This window comes from Doryrhamphus excisus, chromosome 21, assembly GCF_030265055.1.
Source record: "Doryrhamphus excisus isolate RoL2022-K1 chromosome 21, RoL_Dexc_1.0, whole genome shotgun sequence".
Taxonomy (NCBI): domain Eukaryota; kingdom Metazoa; phylum Chordata; class Actinopteri; order Syngnathiformes; family Syngnathidae; genus Doryrhamphus; species Doryrhamphus excisus.
The window spans coordinates 3,472,909-3,493,789 of record NC_080486.1 but is presented as its reverse complement, the minus strand read 5'-3'; the positions used below and the strand labels follow the sequence as shown (position 1 = coordinate 3,493,789).

The following is a 20,881-nucleotide window of genomic DNA, read 5'->3' as shown; positions in this document are numbered from 1 at the left end:
TTTAAACATTGTTTTAATATTTTTATGATATACTTGAAACATTTTTAAAATACCTTTATTATTATAGTGTATTTTTTTTTATTTAAATTTTGATTAATTTATGTATTATATAGAGTGTAATCTTGGTTTTTATCATTAAAACAAAAATAATTATAATGGATTTGAAGGGATGGAAATTATTTTGGATTCAATCGTGTTTCTCACCTTCTTTATCAAATTGGTGGCACTTACAACTTTACTTGGCCCCATGGTGGGTTGTTGAGCTGCTGTCGGTAACACATAGGGTCCTTTGTTTGGGAGCGATACTGTAAACACAAAATGTACTAATTTTTTAAGTGCAATATTGTACAAAAAATGTAATCATATATAAAAAAAATTTTGCTTTGTTTGCGTCCATGCTTGATATTAATAGTCCTATCAATCACACGGGAAAGGGAACACAAACAGGATGTAAAAGTCGCCAAACATTCTTGGACAATATGCTCATGATAACTGTAATAATAATAATATGTGAATAATAAATGTCCTCTGCTCGTTCCAATATGGCTACTGTACTAGCTGTCTCTTACACACACACACATCCTTTGCATTCCTCTCCTCCTTGCAGGTCGTGGCCCCATGTTTCACTCTCCCTCTCCCCTTACCAGGAAATTAACCTTGACATTTCCAACACATAATTCCCTCTAATAAAAACCAGCAGCGTAAATATATGTTTATATATAAACAAACGTGTCAAATATTCGCAGAGGCGGCGACAAAAAAGGGGCCCGCATATCAAAGCTTCAGGCTCGGGGAGCGGAGGGGAGGGGTTTTTTTTTTCTTTCTTTGCTTATCTGCCATCACAAGCCTCCATCCAAGGATCAAGTTCCTGCTAACAGCAGTTTGTGTTGGATTGTTATATGTTGTTATATGAAGTAACACCCCTACAGTAACCTTTAGACTACTATTACTCAATATGGTAAACATTAGTAGAGCCTTCTGGACATGAAGTAACACCCCTATAGTCACCTTTAGACTAATATTATTCAATATGGTAAACATTAGTAGAGCCTTCTGGACATGAAGTAACACCCCTATAGTCACCTTTAGACTAATATTGCCCAATAAGGTCAACATTATTTATTAGAGCCTTCTGGACATGAAGTAGCACCCCTATAGTCACCATTAGACTAATATTACCCAATAGGGCAAATATTATTAGAGCCCTCTAGACATGAAGTAACACCCCTATAGTCACGTTTAGACTAATATTACTCAACATGGTAAACATTATTAGAGCCTTCTAGACATGAAGTAACACCCCTATAGTCACATTTAGACTCATATTACTAAATATGGTGCACATTATTAGAGCCCTCTGGACATGAAGTAACACCCCTATAGTCATCTTTAGACTAATTTTATCCACTATGGTAAACATTATTAGAGCCCTCTAGACATGAAGTAGCACCCCTATAGTCACCTTTACACTCATATTACCCAATATGATAAACATTATTAGAGCCCTCTAGACATGAAGTAGCACCCCTATAGTCACTTTTAGACTAATATTATCCAATATGGTAAATTTTATTAGAGCTCTCTAGACATGAAATAACACCCCTACAGTCACCTTTACACTCACATTACCCAATATGGTAAACATTATTAGAGCTCTCTAGACATTAAATAACACCCCTACAGTCACCTTTACACTCATATTACCCAATATGGTAAACATTATTAGAGCCCTCTAGTCATGACATAGCACCCCTATAGTAACCTTTAGACTAATTTTATCCACTATGGTAAACATGAGGGTTTGAGCGTCTGGAAAGGAGCATGCAGGTGATGTGGATTTCTCGACTAAGCGTTTTTACAATGTCTAATTGCCATTTCCTGTTTGTGGTTGTGTTGCCTTCAGAAGAGCCCCCCTTACGATGTACAAGCGACACAATATATTCATGAAAGTACATCTGTGAGGCGTACTTCCTCCCCGATACGCACTAAGGATGATATCATCCCAATCCTAGCGGATATCAACATTTTTTTTGTAATGGATTATAACCTGCTTGAGACAATGTCTGCATGGGGCCACCTGAGCATTTTGACTCCATATATCCACATGTGTGTGTGCTGCTAGAATGCCCCCCCCCCCCCACACCCCCCATCGTAATGGGATGACAGTGATGCGGATCCAAAATGGATGATTTTAGTATCTGGACACTGGGGGGAGTCGGAGGAAAAGGGGGGGTGGGGGATGAGGGATGCATGGCAGTGATTGTATAATACCATCACACAACGCCATCACTCCCCATCTGACCATGCCTCATTTTAGGGCAACGGAACCATGCAGGGAAAAAGGTGCCGATGGCAGATTATTCAAACTCGGGGGGGGTTAAATAAAAAAAAAAAAAAAAAAAAAAACTCCCCTCATGTTTTTATTCATACCTGCACCACAAACAACAACAGAATATGATTTCCAGTGTAAATATTCTGGATCAATACCAAGATAGAATATATGATTTGTTATAATATGTGCATCAGCAAAGGAATCCTATTTTTGACCAGAACGATACACCAGCATAAGAAATGGACTCATAATTACAAATCATTTTTTTGACTGTTGAATGTTCTTAGCCCCTGTTTCCAACCCAGTGACTCATGGACCTATTGTTAGAATACATTTCCATCCAGCCATCCTATGGTGTGGGGGATGATGGAGCCTATCCCAGCTAATTTCTGGCAAGAGGCATTGTACACCCTGGACTGATCAGCAGCCAATCACAGGGCACATATAGACATTTGTTCATTCATTCATTTTCTTATGGGTCACGGAGGTGCTGGAGCCTATCCCAGCTGTCTTCAGGCAAAGGGCGGGTACACCCTGGACAGGTGGCCAACCAATCACAGGGCACATTTTGACATTTGTTCATTCATTCATTTTCTCACAGGTGACGAGGGTGCTGGAGCCTATCCCAGCTGTCTTCAGGCGAAGGGCGGGGTATACCCTGGACTGGTGGCCACCCAATCACAGGGCACATATAGACATTTATTCATTCATTCATTTTCTACTGCTTATCCTTACAAGGGTCACGGGTGGTGCTGGAGCCTATCCCATCTGTCTTTAGGCGAGAGGCGAGGTATACCCTGGACTGGTGGCCAGCCAATCACAGGGCACATATAGACAATCATTCATTCGTTTTTTACCGCTTATCCTCACAAGAGTCACGGGGCTGCTGGAGCCTATCCCAGCTGTCTTCAGGCGAGAGGTGGGGTACACCCTGGACTGATCGGCAGCCAATCACAGGGCACATATAGACATTCATTCATTTTCTCACAGGTGACGGGGGTGCTGGAGCCTATCCTAGCTGTCTTCGGGCTATAGACACATATAGACAAACAACCATTCACACTCACATTCATACCTATGGACAATTTGGAGTCGCTAATTAACCTAGCATGTTTTTGGAATGTGGGAGGGAACCGGAGTACCCGGAGAAAACCCACACATGCACGGGGAGAACATGCAAACTCCACACACCGAGGGTGGGATTGAACTCGGGTCTCCTAGCTGTGAGATCTGCAGGCTAACCACTCGTCCACCGTGCAACCTCACATATAGACGAACAACAACAAAAAAGCCCTAAAAGCGACAACTGTAAGCTGGACCTCATTATTGTCGTAGCAGGAGCATAAACAGACACTAAATCAAACAAATAGAAGCTAGACCAGTCAGCGATTTCCAAACCAAGTAAATAACTCTAAACCGGATCCTGTAATGAACAGGTAGCTAGTGCAAGGAGGCTAAAACCAAGGTCATATGTCCCCGTCTCCTCATACCAGTTAATAGGCCAGCGGAGAACCAGCTGGAGACGACGTATAGAGGATCGGTCCGGACCACAACACAAAGAGTTGTAGTCGTCCAATCAGCAATTATGGAGAAGTGAATAACACGCTCCAAGACGTCAGCGGGAAGGTAAGTCCCGTATAGACTAATATTACCCAATATGGTAAACATTATTAGAGCCCTCTAGACATGAAATAGCACCCCTACAGTCACCTTTAGACTAATATTACCCAATATGGTAAACATTATTAGAACCCTCTAGACATGAAGTAACACCCAAATAGTCACCTTTAGACAAATATTACCCAATATGGTAAACATTATTAGAGCCTTCTGGACATGAAGTAACACCCCTATAGTCACCTTTACACTCATATTACCCAATATGGTAAACATTAGAGCCTTCTGAACATGAAGTAACACCCCTATAGTCACCTTTAGACTCATATTACCCAAATGGTAAACATTATTAGAGCCTTCTGGACATGAAGTAACACCCCTATAGTCAACTTTACACTCATATTACCAATATGGTAAACATTATTAGAGCCTTCTGGACATGAAGTAACACCCCTATAGTCACCGTTAGACTAATATTACCCAATATGGTAAACATTATTAGAGCCTTCTGACCATGAAGTAGCACCCCTATAGTCACCTTTGCACTTATATTACCCAATATGGTAAACATTATTTATTAGAGCCTTGTGGACATGAAGTAACACCCCTACAGTCACCTTTACACTCGTTTACCATATTGGGTAATATAATAATAGAGCTTTCTAGACATGAAATAACAACCCTACAGTCACTTTTACACTAATAATACCCAATATGGTAGACATAATAAAAAAATAAGACTCATATGACATAAATAAGACATGATATAACAAACAAAGGTGTACATAGATTGGCTACCGGGCATCAATCTTCCGATTGATCTTAACGATCAATTCATCATTCATGGACTGCGACGCGGATTCATCCCGTTTTGGATTAATGTCGCCGTAACTTGTCGCTACAGAAGCAACACCTCTGATCATTACGAGTGTAATGGCATCTCCATAGCACAGTCCGCCTCTAATCACGCTCCCTTCCTGCTGTGCCGGTGTCATATCTCGTGACGGTAACTAGGAAGAGGTGCATGTACCTCCTGCCGATGACATGGCTGCTGTCTCCACGGTGACGGAGGCCCTCGCTGTTACAAGCGGATCTCTGTGCGACTCGAGGTCTTTAAACGTCATGTTTAAATGGATGGACCGGACTGGCAGATGGAGATCAGTGGAATAAAGGCGTCTATTCATGCCAGGGCAGCGCATTAAATATAAACATGCACTGCGAGAAATGGAAGGAAAAAATATATAATTGATAAATAAACAAACATCAGGAAATTCAAGGCAGTGAATTTTGTATGAGATCTATGGAGTTTAGACTGCTTTTTGTCAACATATACGGGACTGTATAGATTTCTTTCATTATCAGTGTCTTCATGCATGGCTTTCATGCTTGAAGATTGGTGTCAGTAAACACCACACAAATCAACAGGTTGCCTCTTTAAGAAGAAGTACGCAGGAAAACCGATGTGGCAGAGGATGACGGAAAACCAAACAAGGCTAACCCTGGGATCGAAGACACTATGCCGTAAAAAGCAGCAGCTGTACCATTACACCACTGGGGTGAATGGGCAAAAACGTATTCTCTTATTATGTTATATTCATGTCCAGAAGGCTCTAATAATGTTTATCATATTGGGTAATATTAGTCTAAAGGTGACTGTAGGGGTGTTATTTCATGTCTAGAGGGCTCTAATAATGTTTACCATATTGGGTAATATTAGTCTAAAGGTGACTATAGGGGTGTTACCTCATGTCCAGAAGGCTCTAATAGATAATGTTTACCATATTGGGTAATATGAGTGTAAAGGTGACTGTAGGGGTGTTATTTCATGTCTAGAGGGCTCTAATAATGTTTACCATATTGGGTAATATGAGTGTAAAAGTGACTGTAGGGGTGTTATTTCATGTCTAGAGGGCTCTAATAATGTTTACCATATTGGGTAATATGAGTGTAAAAGTGACTGTAGGGGTGTTATTTCATGTCTAGAGGGCTCTAATAATGTTTAGCATATTGGGTAATATGAGTGTAAAGGTGACTGTAGGGGTGTTATTTCATGTCTAGAGGGCTCTAATAATGTTTACCATATTGGGTAATATTAGTCTAAAGGTGACTATAGGGGTGTTACTTCATGTCCAGAAGGCTCTAATTGATAATGTTTACCATATTGGGTAATATGAGTGTAAAGGTGACTGTAGGGGTGTTATTTCATGTCTAGAGGGCTCTAATAATGTTTACCATATTGGGTAATATGAGTGTAAACGTGACTGTAGGGGTGTTATTTCATGTCTAGAGGGCTCTAATATTATATTTCCTAATATGTTAAATGAGTGTAAAGGTGACTGTAGGGGTGTTACTTCATGTCCTGAAGGCTCTAATAATGTTTACCATATTGGGTAATATGAGTGTATTACCAAAATTGTCCATAGGTATGAATGTGAGTGTGAATGGTTGTTTGTCTATATGTGCCCTGTGATTGACTGGCCACCAGTCCAGGGTGTACCCCGCCTCTCGCCTGAAGGCAGCTGGGATAGGCTCCAGCACCCCCCACGACTCTCGTGACGATATGCGGTAGAAAATGAATGAATGAATTTGGTGATATTTGACTTCTATGCATGGTAGACTGTCTCCTAAAACATTTTAAGTAAACCCCACAGGGGGTAGAACTCATTTGCAGTCATGGGGTGGTTTAACACTTGAACATAACTGTAAGTTTGTGTGAAGTAGAAAAAAAGTCATGCATAAAAAAATAGAAACTGTAACTCTTAAGCCAAAGCCCTCCGACCACCCACCAGTCAGGTCCCTAGAATAAATCAGCAGGACAATGGCTTATATGTTTCTATATAGCACAGCAAATGACCAGACTTATGCTTATTTATGGTAATGTGACTGACTTGGATAAACTTCCTAAATTAGAAGATCCATGTTTAGCCACAGGGCTGATACTCTGCATTAAACACACACAACACTGCAGTAAGGCTTTGCCCTTTTACTTGACTTGTCATGTAATGACTGGCGTTTCAAAAGTAGAATGAGTGTAATGAGTGTAATTAGCAAAAATTGAACTTGAGGTACTGAGTCAACTATAATGTATATAGTTGACATAAAGTAGCCAATCATTTTTTCTGTACAAGCACTGCCCCATTATCTAAAAGGGGAGGGGGGGGGGGGGGTCCTGTTTTGCGCAAGGGCCAATGACCAATATAAAGACCAATATAACACATTCATTCATTTTCTACTGCTTATCCTCATTAGGGTCGCGGGGGTGCTGGAGCCTATCCCAGCCGTCTTTCGGGCGAGAGGCGGGGTACACTCACATAGCACAATCAGAGTTGCAAAACACGTAGACACAACTCACGGTTGGGCTTTGACACACACTCACACAGCACAATCAGAGTTGCACAACATGTAGACACGACCCATGGTCGGGCTTTGACACACACTCACATAGCACAATTAGAGTTGCACAACACGTAGACACGACTCACGGTTGGGCTTTGACACACACTCACATGGCACAATCAGAGTTGCACAACACGTACACACGACTCAGGGTCGGGCTTTGACACACACTCACATAGCACAATCAGAGTTGCACAACACGTAGACACGACTCACGGTTGGGCTTTGACACACACTCACACAGCACAATCAGAGTTGCACAACACGTAGACACAATTCACAGTTGGGCTTTGACACACACTCACACAGCACAATCAGAGTTGCACAACACGTAGAAACGACTCATGGTTGGGCTTTGAAACACACTCGCATAGCACAATCAGAGTTGCACAACACGTAGACACAACTCATTGTTGGGCTTTGACACGCACTCACACAGCACAATCAGAGTTGCACAACATGTAGACACGACTCACGGTTGGGGTTTGACACACACTCACACAGCACAATCAGAGTTGCACAACACGTAGACACGACTCATGGTTGGGCTTTGACACACACTCACACAGCACAATCAGAGTTGCACAACACGTAGACACGATTCACGGTTGGGCTTTGACACACACTCACATAGCACAATCAGAGTTGCACAATACGTAGACACAGCTCATTGTTGGGCTTTGACACACACTCACATAGCACAATCAGAGTTGCACAACACGTAGACACGACTCACGGTTGGGGTTTGACACACACTCACACAGCACAATCAGAGTTGCACAACACGTAGACACGACTCACGGTTGGGCTTTGACATGCACTCACATAGCACAATCAGAGTTGCACAACACGTAGACACGACTCACGGTTGGGCTTTGACACACACTCACATAGCACAATCAGAGTTGCACAACACGTAGACATGACTCATGGAGAAATATTAGGGCAAGAGGAAAACACACACACATACTTCTAAGATAACAATACAGTCCTAAGACCGGGAATAAAAGCTAAAGAAAAAAATAGCTTTTTCACTAGCAGGTCTTTACATGCCAGTAGATTGGATAAAAGCGACCCCCCCCCCCCCCCCCCCCCCCGCCTCCATGCTTACGTTCCATTCAAAAATAGGCTAAAACATCAATTATGTCTGCTGTGTGCATGTATAAGAACATATACCGCCGGTGCGGCTAAAATAACTCCATAAACAACCACCGTTGTAAAAATAAACCAGCCCATCTTGTGTCTAGCTGCAAGTGTCTTTTCTTTTAAAACTAAGATTCGAGCGTGCAAAAAAAAAAAAAAAAATCCCAGCATGTTGCAGAATACAGATATCCTTAAGCAGACATGTTTTTTTTTATTTTTTGATGTATAGACTCCTGCCAGTGAATTGTACAGATGAGACACTTAAGGCAAGACAATAGTGTTATAGATTGTGGCAAGAGTTAAATCAATTGACCTTCTGAGGAGTAACAAGACACCCGGTAGCTAGTGCTACATACACACAAGGAGGGGCTCGGAAAACAAATGAGGACCGGCAGACGGAGGCTAAGACCTCAGTGTCACTGACTTGGACCATTAGATGTTAGTATGTATGGAGAAGGTGTGTGTTGTTTGGACGTGCATCCCGGGCCCCTTACCAGGTACATGTGTTACGGATGTGTGTGTATGTGTTTGTAAGGCATAAGCAAGAGCAGATACCTGTGTTTCGGTTGTACTTTTATCTCTGCTTCTCGGCACTGTAATCTCCCACTGGGCATCAAAGCAGAGCCCCATCACTAGCTCTACCACACCCCTATATATCCCCCAGATCCCTGAGTGTGTGTGTGAGAGAGAGAGAGAGACGGAGAACAGAGACAAAGGAGATTGAGAGTGGAGCGGAATATGTTGAGAGACAGCGAGAAAGAATTAAATAAATCAGATTTTTTTTTTTTTTTGTCCAACAGGCATCACATGCAGCTTTTGGACCTTCACTCCACCATGGCTGTCATCCAAGCACCTCTCCAGGGCAGCTTCCACTAACCCCCCTTTAGGTCCGACTCCCTCTTTTACTCCAACCTCCACACCTCCACTGTCTCTTCCACCTCTGATCCGGGATCAGCGGTTCCTGAGGCCTTGATAGGTGTCAAGGTCCATTAACCCCGAGCAGGTCTTATCATATTCATCTGGAAGATCACAGATCAGATTTATCTCTGTTTTTATCAGATTTTTAAGGCTTTGGAAGGTTGCCGGAGATGAGATGTGAGGTTTGTGACAGACATCCCGGAGAAGCGGGTTCAGCTGCATAACTAAGCATCGGTCATGTGTGTGTTGTAGCTCCTCTAACACACACACGCACACTGGCAATGCTAGCATAGCATAGCATATGTTAGCTACAGCAGAGTTCCAATATTTATTTTTAAAATGTGTAGTTTTTACTACTTATCGCTTACTTAGCCATTCCAGCCTATCCCAGCTACAGGTACACCCTGGGCTGGTCGCCAGCCAATCACAGGGCACATATAGACAAACAACCATTCACACTCACATTCATACCTATGGACAATTTGGAGTCGCTAATTAACCTAGCATGTTTTTGGAATGTGGGAGGAAAACCGGGAATACCCGGCGAAAACCCACGCATGCACGGGGAGAACATGCAAACTCCACACAGAGATGGCCGAGGGTGGAATTGAACTCAGGTCTCCAAGCTGTGAGGTAATTATTATTATTATCAAATTATATATTATAATATTATTTAATTAGACATTATATTATTATGTAAATTATTTAATAATATGGGAGGAAAAACGTAGTAAAACATGGAAACTCCATACAGAAATGGGTGGGATTGAACTCAGGTCTCCCAGGTGTGAGGTCTGCGAACTAACCATTCGCCCACCATGCAACACAATTGTAAATAGTAATTTATTTAATTACTTTTATTCTTTTTAAATTATATAATATTATTTAATTATATACTATATTATTATATAAATTATTATAAAATTATTATTTTATTTTAAAAGTGACTTCTTTTTAAACTGCTTTATATGATAAAAAAATTATTGTTATTAATTTATATATTATAATATTATTAAATTAGATATTATTATATTGTTTAATTATACATTATATTATTACATAAATTATTATTAAATTATTAATATCTTTTTAAAAAGTGACTTTTAAACTGCTTTATATGATAAATATATATGATAAAAAAAAGACAAACAACCATTCACACTCACATTCATACCTATGGACAATTTGCTAATGAACCTAGCATGTTTTTGGAATGTGGGAGGAAAACCGGAGCGTCTGGAGAAAACCCACACATGCACGGGAAGAACATGGAAACTCCACACAGAGATGGCCGAGGATGGAATTGAACTCGGGTCTTCTAGCTGCGAGGCCTGCATGCTAACCACTTGATCACCTATCCAAAAATCAAAAATCTAACATTCCCTTCACTACAATGGATTCCGGAACTCCAATCATATCCCTGGAAAGGATACCGGAGTGTTCGAATGACGTGTGATGACTTCGTAATTCATTTAACCCGTCTGCATCTCCTGACTTTGCGTTCTTCTGACATCCGCCATCCTCGTCTCCCAGCTGATTTCCACCACTAAAATGTCGCCCACTTAATCTAATTCAGTGAACAGCACCTCCTCACAAGACCTTTAACCCCCAACCCTGACCCACAGCTGCTGTCCCACTCATCCACTGCGCCACAACCGCTAATAAATTATTGCTGACTCATCATGATCAATGACGGGTAATCAAGATGACATTTCGAGTTCAGGACACACGGCCATTTTGCTTATGTATATTTATACTCTACCAGTTTATGTTTTTATTTTTTTTTGACATAGTTATAGCGTTAGATGCTATCTAACGCTAGTTTTTCTCCCACAGCAAGTACTGATAGATTGTTCAATAATTGCTGAGGAAAGTTAAGAAATTCTCTTTATGGTTATCTTTCAGATGAGCATCATTATTGGATGTCTGGGACATTTTGCAAGGCGAATCTTATTTAAAGGAACAGTACACAATAAAGCAAAAATGTGGCCGTTTGTTTGAAAGAGTGGGGATTATAAAGTTAAATGGATTGTGAATCTATAAAGGAGATTTGTAGACAAGAGGACTGAGAGCACTACTTGTTTTTATTTTTCATATTCACACACACACACACGCACGCACACACACACACTTTTAGATATCTCGCTGCAATCCACCCCTCATCAACATCCTTCTTGGAAAATCACTGCAGCTCTGAAAAGTCATTTCAACCCGCAGTACCAGCAGGCCCTTAAAGATTCATATTCCTATTTACTGTCTCCCTCTCTGCTTGTGCACACACACACTCTTTCTGCAACACACACACACAGCAGCACCAACTAACCCAGCAGGGTTAGGTTCATGAATAAAGGAGGGAATTAGAGCAGACCTGAAGAAGTCAGATAGAGAGCGAGGCAAAAGGAGACAGAGAGGTATTAAATTGTATGAAAAGTATCGTAGGGAAGGGGCAAATCCAAAATAAGTGGATATCAACAAGGAGGGAAAATTCAGAAGGAGATAAGAGGCAGGAAGTAGGAGAAGGTGATAATATAAACAGATTGCTTGTCTCTTAGATCAAAACTAAAAGAGTACAATACATGCAATAAATCCTCTTTATTTTGGGATTAGAATGTTCATTTTTAATGTATGACTGCTATAGTTTATTGTATACTTCAATATTTTAAAAAGTGAGCTTTATTTGTGTTATGTTCATACATGAGTGTGTGGTTTGCGAGGGGTTACTGTTCCTTTAAGGCTTAGTAGTCAAGTGTAACGATTAACGTAAAGTGTGTTTGGTGGACGTAAACAGTTACGTTAAGCATCCGACACAATTGGTACTTTAAAGAACTTATTAATGTTTTTATTTAGTTACCATTTATCTCCACTTAACCTTTCTACAGGATTATTCGTCCAAAAATATGTTTTTTCCACGAAAATAGGCCGTTTTTAATTAATTCATACTTCTTGTTGTCTTGTTTTGAAATACGTGCTTTTATTTTGACAAACACCTTAAAACCGGAAGTGACGGCGCTCCGGCGGAAATGAGCACTAACACGCAAGTGAGGGTTCGGTTCGCCGGAGCATCAAACTTTTTCCAACTCCTACAAACGTATGTATCACTTTCGTATGAATTTCATTCAAATATTAATGTTCAGTTTGGATATTTTACACATGTGCACTCATGCTAAGTTTATGGAAGTTAATTGGTTGTATTTTTGTTATAAAATGCCACCTGACAGGTGTATTGGCAGTCATTTTCACTTTATGAATGACTATACATGCCATTAGATACCACTAATTGTTGTTTTTATTTTATTATAAAACCCCCAAGTGGAAACCACCACCGTCACAGAGTTTTGTGGTGAAGCACCGTCAATAACCATCCATCTCATCCTAAACTGTAAGTTTGACAAACTTTTTCAAACATTGTAATGTGTTATGTAAGTCAATGAAACGTCAAAAGCACAAAAATCAATGTTTTAGCTAATCTTATCCTGTCTAACCTTTTATTATATGGAATATAATACAATGTATGTGTATTTTTCCTACTAAAACATCTAAATCATTGAATTAAATGGGTTATTAAAGTGATAAAACAATATAAACTGTTACATATTTGGTATTTTTGATTAAAACTGAAACATTTTTGACCTCAAATGATAAATAAATTTGCTCTATAGTGTCTGTGAACAAATATGAAACGTGCATGTTTAATTTTTCATTCAATTGCAACAACACATTTTATTATTATTATTATTTTTAAAGGGATGTTCTCAACTCCAAATGACAATTATTTGCAGTGAATTCATTACAATAATAAAAATATTTCATTATCATAAATGCAATGGAGTCTATTTCCTGTTGACCTTTTACCCAAACTGTGCGTGTATGGTCCTGATATTAATTAGGCATATTTTCTGAATGATTTAGAATAAAAGCAGACAATAAGGAAGTCCATTTCACTCATGCACTTGCATTTTATAAATGTGTGTGTGTGTGTGTGTATCAATGTGGATAAGTGTGTGTGTCATTGGGGAAAGAGGGGCAAGAAGCCGTTACCCTGCACCCAGATAATAACCTGCTTTTATAATGTTGCATATCTATATTCAGGCCAATTCCCCCTGGGGGGCAAGCCAGAATAATAACGCTGGCCATTTTACCCCTCCGAGCAGGCGGCCATTTTCTGCCCTAATTCTCAGCACGGACCTCTCGTCATTCCCAAGGTATCACGTAATGGATGCCGCAATGAGATGGAGTGACATTGCGGTGTCTGCAATGTGAAAAGCCTATTTGGCGACCTGGTCTCCCTCAACGGGTGGGAGGACGGGGGGTGGGGGGGATGCTGGTGGAGATACGGGACTTGTTTATGCTTAATCCTCTTTGCAATTTCATATGTTGTCATTTCTGATGATTGTGTGTGTCTACGGCAAATTGCCGCATTTAGAAAATAGGTGCAAAATGGCAGGGGTAAAATTGCTATCTTTTTTTTTTTTTTTTTTTGCACCTCTGTAAAACAGATGGCGTATTTCTGAGAAGTGATTTACATTTCTAATGTTTGACGTAATGCACTTCAAACCCACATTTCTTTCCAAAATGTCCATATTATACAGTTTTACAGAAGTTTAAGAGGTGTGTCGCCCAAAATCTTGCCTTGTTAGGTTGCCATTTTGTGTGTCTGTAGCTTTAATGCTAATTAAGTGCTTATCCAAGCATCTTTTTACATGTACAGTCATGCCTTGCCATATTGCGATTCGATTATCGCTCCCTTTCCTGTGTGTATTACACTTATTCTAAAATTAGTTTAAAAATATTTGCAGTTTTGTGGTAGACTATGGTGTATTATTAAAACACAAGTGATATGTAGTATTCGGGTCACTAGGCAACACAAAAACATTAATGAGACATTAACACTGACATACTAGAGTGGGGAAAAAAAACCTCTCCTCTCATTCATTGTGGAAGTGGTAATTTTTTGGCTTTGAGAATTTAGAAGAAATAAGTTAATGTCCAACATTCTAGCTAGTGGCAGTTTCAAGTCCCCTCTCAGGTCAAGTTGTGGGTCTACCGGAGTCAGTGTGAGTGGTACAAGTCGGACTGTGTCAGGCCCAGAGCCGCAATGGATTCAGTGTGAGCTCGGGGTAAACAAGGGACGACTGTACACTGTAAGTTTGCACTTGTTCACTCGGCAACAAAAAACCATGAACGAGACATTGACATGATAGAGTGGGAAAAAGCTCTCCTCTCATTCCTTGTGGAAGTGGTATTTTTTTTTTTTTTACTTTGAGAATTTAGAGGTCAATTCGTGTTCAACTTTCTAGCTGGTGGTTGTTTCAAGTCCCCTCTCAGGTCAAGTTGTGGGTCTACCAGAGTCAGTGTGAGTGTGCGGCAAGTCGGACTGTGTCAGGCCCCCGAGCCACAATTGAGTCTGAGGTAAACAAGGGACGACTGTACACTGTAACTCTGCACTTGCTCTATAGGCGACACAAAAACATGAACAAGACATTGACATGATAGAGTGAGGAAAAAAGCTATCCTCTCATTCCTTGTGGAAGTGGTATTATTATTTTTTTGCTTTGAGAATTTACAGGTAAGTTCATGTTCAACTTTCTAGCTAGTGACAGTTTCAAGTCCCCTCTCAAGTCAAGTTGTGGGTCTACCGGAGTCAGTGTGAGTGGTACTTTGATGCAAGTCAGACTGTATCAGGCCCCCGAGCCACAATTTAGTCCGAGGTAAACAAGGAACGACTGTACACTGTAACTCTGCACTTGAAAAACATGAACGAGACATTAACATTGACATGAGTGGGAGTGGGGAAAAACAAGCTCTCCTTTCATTCCTTGTGGAAGTGGTAATTTTTTTTTTTTGCTTTGAGAATTTAGAGGTAAGTTCATGTTCAACTTTCTAGCTCGTGGCAGTTTCAAGTCGGTGACACAAAAACATGAATGAGACATTAACATTGACATGAGTGGGAGTGGGGAAAAACAAGCTCTCCTCCCATTCCTTGTGGAAGTGGTACTTTTTTTTTTTGCTTTGAGAATTTTGAGTTGGTCAAGTTGTGGGTCTGGCGCAGTCAGTGTGAGTGGTACTTTGATGCAAGTCGGACTGTATCAGGCCCCCGAGCCACAATTGAGTCTGAGGTAAACAAGGGACAACTCTACACTGTAACTTTGCACTTGTTCACTCGGCAACAAAAAAACATGGAACGAGACATTGACATTGACATGAGTGGGAGTGGGGCAAAAAAAGCTCTTCTCTCATTCCTTGTGGAAGTGGTAATTTTTTTTTTTTTTTGCTTTGAGAATTTTGAGGTAAGTTGGTCAAGTTGTGGGTCTGGCAGAGTCAGTGTGAGTGGTACTTTGATGCAAGTCGGACTCATCCGCGTACGGTGAGTTTTAAAGTCTCGAGCCACAAGTGGACATCCTTCTGACCAGTCAATTTCAATAAAACTCCAGACAAAGAAAGGTTAGCCTGTATAGATTTCTCATTGTAGTCCAATTCAAAGAAGTGTACTGCGAGGCATCCTTCTCTTTCTCTCTTTCTGAACTCTAAATGCTACTCACTCATATTCTTCTTCCATCCTATCCCTCGCCTCTTCAATAATTCACATGCTTTTCTCCGGCCTTCCAAAACCTTTTGAAAAGTAACCTACATCCAACAAACACACCCTTCTTGTTATCCTCGCTGATGACACGTGTTTATTCAGGGCCCTTTTGCTTGGAGAGAGAAGAAGAGGAGGGGAAAAGGGAAAGGCTTTCGTCTTCTGCACTTCAGACATTATTGATTGTCATCGACAAGTTGATAGCAGATAAAACAAAAGTGCTTTTTTAGATACGTTCCACTTAGATATGACCTCAGTATTGTTTGATTGTCGTACAATTGATTCTCCAGTGGATGACACACACAACACTTGCTTACATCCGCCTGGGTCCGCATTTCTTGACCGGTTGTGACTGAAGTCACAGGAAAAAAAATACATATAAATCACAGCAGTGGTGTGTTTAATGGCAAATTTTTTCTCTTTAGCCTTTCTTAGTATTTTTCCATGAGTCTTATGTAGGTGTTGTGTAACTCTGATTGTGCTGCGTGATGGTGTATGTGTGTTAGAAGGCCTTTTATGTTGTGAAGCAAGCCTGAACCTGGTTTAAACGTGTAATAATAATAGTTATGGGGGTACATTTGCCTGTATTGTTATGTATTTCTGAATTGTCATTGACTGAGGACAGGGGCCGTTTTAAATTTTTTTCATCATATAAAGCAGTTAAAAAAAAGTAACTTTTTAAATAAAATATTAATAATTTGATAATAATATCTATATTATTAAAATATTATATATTAATTTTTTATAATAATAATAATTAATTATATTATTTTTTATATTATATAATAACAATAATAATATTATTTATTATTATGTGTATATATGGGTTATAATAACATATATAATGTAATATAATAGTATTATATAATAATAATTAAAGAAATCATTATTTATAATTGGGCTGCGTGGTAGGGAAGTGGTTAGCGCACACGCCTCACAGCTACGAGACCCGAGTTCAATCTCACCCTCGGCCATCTCTTTGCATGTTCTCCCCGTGCATGCGTGGGTTTTCTCCGGGTACTCCGGTTTCCTCCCACATTCCAAAAACATGCTAGGTTAATTAGCGACTCCAAATTGTCCATAGGTATGAATGTGAGTGTGAATGGTTTTGTCTATATGTGCCCTGTGATTGGCTGGCCACCAGTCCAGAGTGTACCCCGCCTCTGGGTTGGAAATGCTGGGTAGAAAATGAAGGAATTATTTATAATGATGTGTTTTTTGTGCGTTATTTCCTGGTTTTCATGAACCACATACAATGATATGGCGGCCCAATCTGGCCCCCGGGCCTTGAGTTTGACACCTGTGTCAGGATAAGGATATTTTTTGTAGGAAAAAATGAAAAAGATTCTGAATGAAAAGCCACAAATTCACAGGGTTGTGGCCGCTGAATCACATTCAGCGCCACTAACAGCGAATATAAGACGACAGAGAAACTGAAGCGATTCAAAGGTTGAGCTCGTTTGCAAGTTTTATTGAAATCCACCCAATACAAAAGATAAAAAAATAATTTTGACTTTGATTGCAAGTTTTCATCTTCTATTCAATGTCGTCTTATATTCGTACCAATACAGTAATAAAAAAACTCATTGCACTTTATTTTTCCTAGTTTGTTTTGAGATGTCATTAATCAAAAAACAATTCACACAATACATTTAATAAACAATTAATCAATTAATATGCCCATCACTCATCTTCGGAATCACTCTTAAGTTTAAGTTGCGGTAACATAGAGTGTAATTAATGGCTGAGACAATGTATCATTCATGTTGTCACCGCGGCAACACCGCCGCTCCTCACAGCCTCCCACTCCGAACTCCATCTCAGCATCCCGTCGAGGCCGTGATGAAGCCCCCTTCTCTCTACATCTCTCCCCGGGGGATTTCACCCATCAGCGACACGTTTGTACATTTAGCATTCAAATGATGCTGCAAACAACAATGTAGCACCCCCCCCCCCCCCCCCCCATCCCACCTCCATCCCCATCCCCACCAGGAAAGACATTTTTGCCTTTATATTTTCTCCTAATGCTCCCACAAACATCAAGGACATAATAGCATCGTGGTCCAGAGTTTAGCAGCATGCTTATTAATTTGCGGGCCCATTTTATTCATCTTGAAGTGCCGTGCAAGGTGGTTTAAAAAAAAACAAAAAACGAAAGAGAGCCTCTACCTCTGAATCATTTGACCCCTGCGATTTGCTAATGAATGCTGGGAGCAATCACCATTTTCCCGAAAATGGCCAAAAATGATCCCTCATCTGTGAACCTAATCACTTACTACCATTATAGCGTGCGTCTACGTGTACTTCTGATTACCATCCATGAAAGAAAGAGTTGTTTGGAATGATCCACGGGGGAGAAGGGATCGTTATTCAAGGTGAAGCAGCAGCATTCAGGTGGGAGACTTGAGAAAAGGGTAGTGTGATATAGTAAAAGCAACTGATTAACTTGATTAACTTTGATTAACTTCATGTTTTATACTCAACAACTAACTTGAGTTTACTACTAAATAAAGCAGAACCAAACAAACCTAACCATAACCCAAACAAACTTAACTTTTACGCTCCTAAAGTGAGCCAGAGCTTTTCTTATAGTCATTCTTACATACAGTACCAGTGACCTGGCGAGATGCTGTTTATGTTGGGGCAAAAATATTCATATTGCATTATTATTTTTGACATATGTAAAGCTATATATGACTGACTAAGCAATACGTAATTGTAAGTTGTTACTGTGTACTGCGCCGTTGTGTACTAGTTCTTGATCCTATCCATCCTGGTCACTCCCAATGAGAACCTCATTCATTCATTTTCTACCGCTTATCCTCACAAGGGTTGCGAGGTGGGGGGTGCGAGCGATGGTTTTGTACTTACTCATCGTTAAAATGTTAATGTTAAACTCAAATTAAAAAGCTAGGGTTTTTGTACTTGTTCTTGATCCTATCCATCCTGGTCACTCCCACTGAGAACATCATTCATTCATTTTCTACCGCTTATCCTCACAAGGGTCGCAGGTGGGTGCTGGAGCCTATCCCAGCTGTCTTCAGGCGAGATGCGGGGTACACCCCGGACTGGTCGTTAACCAATCACGGGGCACATATAGTCAAACAACCATTCACACTCACATTCATACCTATGGACAATTTGGAGTCGCTAATTAACCTAGCATGTTTTTGGAATGTGGGAGGAAACCGGAATACCCGGAGAAAACCCACACATGCACGGGGAGAACATGCAAACTCCACACAGAGATGGAGGGCGGGATTGAACTAGAGGACTCCTAACTGTGAGGCTATGAGACCTAACCACTCAACCGCCATGCAGCCCAATTATAAATAATGATTTTATTATTATTATTATCATATTTAAAAAGTGACTTAAACTGCTTTATATTGATTTTTATTATGATTTTAAAAATGTAAGAACGACCCACAATGCAAACAAGTTTGCGGCTACGGAGGAGAATAAGAGCAAAAACGGAAAAGATGGAGACGATGCTTGCATCGGTGTTTTTACCCTCCATCCCGTAGTGACGCCTCCATGTGACGGAAAAGCCGATTATTGCGGAATTTCTCTTTGTTCACGGGGACAGAGACAAGAAAATGTAATTTCCTCATTCAAATCCTCCACCTTCTCAGTGACTTCCATCTGATTCCTCCTCTGCGTCCTTTCCCCCCCCCTGTTGCGGTGCCGCTTCGTGTCCACACCTGCAGCACTGATCAGATTTGGCCACTGGAGATGGGATTTCGAGTGACTCAGTTTATCCCCGCAATGCTTGAGCATGACCTTTGTCGCCTTTTTTTTTTTTTTTCTCCCTACACCCCTTGCACCTTTTTGTGTGTGGCGGCGTTTGAACACTACACGTGCAGGCATGTGCACAGGCTACCTTTTCTCTGAAGTGGATTTGACACAAAATCTCAGTGCTGTTTATTAAGAGTGAAAACAAGGGCAGGAGGAGAGCGTTGGAGGAATCAAATATGGCAGGATGTGGATATGAAAGGCAGTAGAGTGTAAACTGGCGGTTTTGTTCTTGCAAGAACGTCCTTTGAAGTGGAGGCATGTAGCTGTAACTCGGGATACAACACATTACAATACAGTTGAATCCGGGTTTTCCCACAGTAATCCATTCCAAACAGTTGACAAAAAAAAACATATACTACATAAACTGAACACAGTTTTCCGGAGAAATGTATATCCAGACACTCCAAAAACACATTTTCACCCATTCCCACAGGAACCTGTGTTAACTAAGGAACTTGCACCCTAATATTTGCTCACTAGTTTCTCACCTTCTTTATCAAAGTTCTAACAGTGACCTTGAACGCCTCATCAGCGCACAGCACAGTGCTCTAAAGAAGTAAGAAAGGCAACAGATACAGACTTATTTAGCATTCTGTTAAATAACCCACCCAAGTAATAAAGATAATTCATAAATTCCCTGGCTGGAATCTGTCTATAGTGTCCCAAATGCAAAAACCAACCATCAATTCGTCAGAGACTGAGGCACAAATACACGGATGTTGTGTTTTGGCACAGTGTTTGGGGTGATAACCAAGACATATCACATTGCAATCATTTTCATTGAAAACCAAGGTGTACAGAAAGTTGTTTTGGTTTACAAACAATTGTTTTTTTTGGACAAAGTAAATATATTTTGTACGTTGCCATTACATTATATATTGATATTAGCTTTATTAATGACTTGACTAAGCACGCAGAACTCACAGCTAGGAGACCCGAGTTCAATTCCACCCTCGGCCATTTCTGTGTGGAGTTTGCATATGCGTGGGTTTTCTCCGTGGACTCGAAAGGCAACAGATACAGAGTTATTTAGCATTCTCTTAAATAACCCATCTATGTAATAAAGATAATTCATAAATTCCCTGGCTGGAATCTGTCTA

The 20,881-nt window shown here is 40.4% G+C and overlaps 1 long non-coding RNA gene across 1 annotated transcript in view; it reads left to right on the top strand.

Annotated features, from left to right (window-relative positions):
• The first annotated feature begins 10,547 nt into the window (after positions 1–10,547).
• Positions 10,548–20,881, top strand: part of LOC131108683 (uncharacterized) — a 30,416-nt gene continuing 20,082 nt past the window's right edge. The window contains exons 1-2 of the long non-coding RNA XR_009120509.1: positions 10,548–12,494; positions 12,717–12,785. This is a non-coding gene — a long non-coding RNA (uncharacterized LOC131108683). The remainder of the gene's footprint in view (positions 12,495–12,716; positions 12,786–20,881) is intronic.